This window comes from Chrysemys picta, chromosome 2 (assembly GCF_011386835.1).
Source record: "Chrysemys picta bellii isolate R12L10 chromosome 2, ASM1138683v2, whole genome shotgun sequence".
In the NCBI taxonomy this organism is placed as follows: Eukaryota; Metazoa; Chordata; order Testudines; family Emydidae; genus Chrysemys; species Chrysemys picta.
The window spans coordinates 285,527,370-285,531,481 of NC_088792.1; the positions used below are offsets into that span (position 1 = coordinate 285,527,370).

The 4,112-nt window shown below is 61.6% G+C and overlaps 1 long non-coding RNA gene across 1 annotated transcript; it reads right to left on the minus strand.

The window, feature by feature from the left end:
• Nucleotides 1-940: 940 nt before the first annotated feature.
• Nucleotides 941-3,881, minus strand: LOC135981842 (uncharacterized). Its single transcript, XR_010599041.1, has 2 exons — nucleotides 2,305-3,881; nucleotides 941-1,485 (listed from the first exon to the last, which is right to left on the minus strand). It is a non-coding gene; the product is annotated as an uncharacterized LOC135981842 (long non-coding RNA).
• Nucleotides 3,882-4,112: the final 231 nt, after the last annotated feature.

Consider the following 4,112-nt stretch of genomic DNA (forward strand, 5'->3'; position numbering starts at 1 on the left):
ACTAAACAGCACCCCGCTAAGAGGCAGTACTTCCCCTCTCACAAGCATTGAGTCTGTGTATAACAAAAGAGAACTTGTATTAAAAGAGAAAGGCATTAGTTTGGGAAAATACCACAACCACATTCAAAACCGGGCAGTCATGAGCCAAACTGACCCTAGAGCACGCGGGGCAGTGTCCTTTTCCTCAGTTTCCCACTTTGCGGTGGGAAAGTCTGATGAACGAATGTCCCTGTAGCACATCACTCCCCTCTCCCTCCACTGCACTCCACTCCCAGTTGCTGTCCTTGGGCAGCAAAGGCTCAGAGGTGCCTTCGTGAGGGTTCCTCTCCCACCCCCGGGAAGGAGGGGTGGGGAAGCATTGAGCAATGCTTCCATGGCTACCTCGCATGGTTGCCGCCGTTCACTCTGCCGTTGCTCCCGCTGGCCGCTGCAGCCACCCTCGTTCACCCTGATGCTGCTGCTTCTCCGCTGCCACCTGCCCCTCTCTACCATAACACATTTTGAGGCTCCCCCACAGAACCCAGATCAGTGGGGAAGCTGCAGGCTGGGCAGTGATTTTCACGGGGGTTGGAGGGTGTGAGCACCCACCAGTGCCAGGGAAAGTTGGCGCCTATGATGCAAGTGTAAGCGGGGGAATGGTTCCGCTATTGTGGGGAAATTTCCTGACTTCTGCACTACCCCGGTGAGGTGGGCAAGCGAAAGGATCTGAGTCCCCGCTCCCACTTCCTTTACCCAGAGGCCTCCCTGCCCTTGAGGGCTCCCCTTTCACTTTCCTGTCTGGCTGAGTCCTCGTAACCCCAACAAGGCTGGGCCCAGGATTCCTGGGGGGCTCGACCCCCAACCCTGCTGTGGTCACCTAGGACAGGGGCTAGGGTGTCCCCACTCCGGGGTACTCTCTTTACACTGGGCACCTCCCTGACCCACTGATTATTCCATACAATTTAAAGCAAATACAAGTTGTTTAATTAACAATTAATCTAAAGAAAAGAACAAGGAAAAAAGGGAAAGGTTAGAGGAAAACACATCACCCTGCTCTATGGCAGGGAACATCACAACCAGTGTCTCTGGAATGTCAGGGCAGGTCACAGTCTGCTTCTTGTAGGTCCCAGGCCTCCTTCTCAGGCCCAGGCCGTGCTGCAGAGACGCTGCGGGTTGGACACTTGCAATGGTGGTGGCCACACACCTCCGGGCTTTGAGTGGTGGGACCCTTCTTCCCAGCGTCAGCCCCCCGTAGGGTTAAGGTCCCCCTCCCGGTCTGGCCTGCAAGGGCCCTTGTCTGGGGGTGTCTTTCTGTGCTGGGCCCTTTGCCCAGGTTCCCCCTTGGCTGGCCCCACTTGCTCACCACACCTGGCTCTGTGGCTGCAGCTCTGCTCCCAGCACAGGATCTGCTCTCCCCGGGCTGCGTCTCTGGCTCTGTGGCTGCAGCTCTGCTCCCAGCACAGGATCTGCTCTCCCTGGGCTGCGTCTCTGGCTCTGTGGCTGCACCTCTAGGGTTACCATACGTCCGGATTTTCCCGGACATGTCCGGCTTTTGGGGGCTCAAATCCCCGTCCGGGGGGAAATCCCCAAAAGCCGGGCATGTCCGGGAAAATCGGGAGGTCAGCCGGGCCCGCGGGGAGCCGGTCAGCCGGGCCGGCGGGGAGCCGGGGGAGCCGGGCCGGCGGGGAGCCTGTCAGCCGGGCCGGCGGGGAGCCGGGTCAGCCGGGCCGGCGGGGAGCCGGGCCGGCGGGGAGCCGGGTCAGCCGGGCCGGCGGGGAGCCGGGCCGGCGGGGAGCCGGGTCAGCCGGGCCCGCGGGGAGCCGGGCCGGCGGGGAGCCGGGTCAGCCGGGCCCGCGGGGAGCCGGGCCGGCGGGGAGCCGGGTCAGCCGGGCCCGCGGGGAGCCGGGCCCGCGGGGAGCCGGTCAGCCGGGCCGGCGGGGAGCCGGGCCCGCGGGGAGCCGGGTCAGCCGGGCCGGCGGGGAGCCGGGCCCGCGGGGCCGGGAGCCGGGGGGTGCGCCGGGCCGCCGGGGGCCGGCAGTGCTGGGCGGGCCGGGGGTGGTCGGCCGGGGCCGGCACCCCAGGGCCCGAGCTGACCCAGGCTGGAAATGCCGGGGGGGCCAGCCTGGGCCACGCCTCCTCCCCCCACACCCCCCTTACCTGCTTCAGGCTTCCCGCGAATCAAATATTCGCGGGAAGCAGGGAAGGGGGCGGAGACTTTGGGGAGGGGGAGGGGTTGGGCGGGGGGTGTGGGCGGGGCTGGGGGCGGGGCCGTGGGCCGTGGAGTGTCCTCCATTTGGAGGCACAAAATATGGTAACCCTATGCACCTCTGCTCCCAGCACAGGATCTGCTCTCCCTGGGCTGCGTCTCTGGCTCTGGATCTGGCACGGTTCTGCTCTCCAGCTCAGCTTGGGCCCCTGCTCTCTCCTTAGCTCGGCCCCACTCAGTCTGACTCAGGCCATTCCAGTTCACACGGAGGACGGGACCCCCTCTGGCCTCCTGACTCCCTGATTAGCCTGCCCGCCCTGTCAATCAGGCTGATCTGGAGCATTGGCCTCTCCCCATGGTTCCTGGGGATTGTCAGTCTCAGGCTCCTGATTTGCCCTCGACCCTTCCCCTTTTAGTGCTGGGAGCTAGCCAACCAAAACACCCCCACTGAATGTTAGTAAGGGGGCAACAGTCCCCTTACACAAGGAACCTACAGGCTTGTATCCTGTAAGACATTGGCTTCAGCAGTTAGCATGAGGCTTGAGGCCTACGAACTTTGGCATAGATAAACTTAGGTAACAAATTGATGTATATGATAATGGGGTGAAATCTTAAATACACTAACCTACAGAAGGAGGACACCTTAACATTGGTAAGGGGAGGAAATACATATAAGGAAGAGGGGAGAAACGCCTATTGAATATGCATTAGACATGGTAATGTCAGCGTAACATATTATAAAAGTGGCATCCCAGGGCAGTAGGGGAGAGAGATGTAGCCCTTGGGAGGGGCCAGAATGATGGCCACTGGTGAAGATGAGGAAGGTGACGATGACGAGGAAGATAATGGCTAACATTGCAGGTTGTTCGGCAAGGGATGGCGGGAGGATGGATGTTCAGATGTACTTTCTGTATTATCTCGATCTACCTTACTGAGGTAGCGTGTGTGTGACTTTGCTAAATGTATTAATGAATTATTTATTTGTAAATATAAAAGAGTTCCTATAGAGTGAGTGTTACACCTGTGCACATCGGGGTTCCCAACTATAGAATCATTTGAATAACACTGGGCCTGATCTTGGGACAAGAACCTGTCAACCCTCAAAGTGATAACTGGGAATTTCTATTCATAATCTATAGACCAGGCTACGCCAGGGCCCATGTCAGACTCGCTGGGGCCCAGGTCTGAAACTGAAGCTTGAGCTCCGCCGCCCCAGGCTGAAGCCCCTGGGGGGGCAGGGCTCTAGCTCTGCCCCTCCCTCCCCCCCCGCCCGGGGCAGTGGGACTCAGGTTTCGTCTCTGCCTACCCTGTCTCCCCCAGCCTGGGGTCATGTAGTCATTTGTGTTGTCAGAAGGGAGTTGCGGTGCAGTGAAGTTTGAGAACCGCTGCCTAGCTCATCACTAGCTGTCAGGGGAGATCTCCTTCAGACCGTGCTTACCCATGGACTGCCCAAGGGCTCATGGGCGGGGGAGATGGACAACATGGAAGACATGCCTGTACCAGTGGCGTAGCCAGCTTCTAAGAGGGGGGGAGCAAACATAAAAAAGGCGCCCCCCCTTGGCTCCTCCTCTGGCCATGCCCCCCTTGCCTCTTCCTCCGGCCGCACCGCCCCTCCCCCACCATGGCTCCTCCGGCCCTGCCGTGCCACCCCCGTGTTCCCCCCCTTGCTCCTCTGGCCGCGGATGCCAGCCGCCATGCTGTGTCATCCCCCCCCCCCCCCCCCCGCTCCTCTGGCCGTGCCCGCTGCCCCCCCATGGCTGCCGGCCACCAGCCTGCGCCCCCTCGCTCTTCCGGCTGCGGCTGCGGGCCGCATGCTGCGCCCCCCCTCGCTTCTATGGCCATGGCTGCCAGCCGCCATGCTGTGCCCACCCGCTCCTCTGGCCGCGCCCACCCCCCCCCCCATGGCTGCCGGCCACCAGCCTGCGCC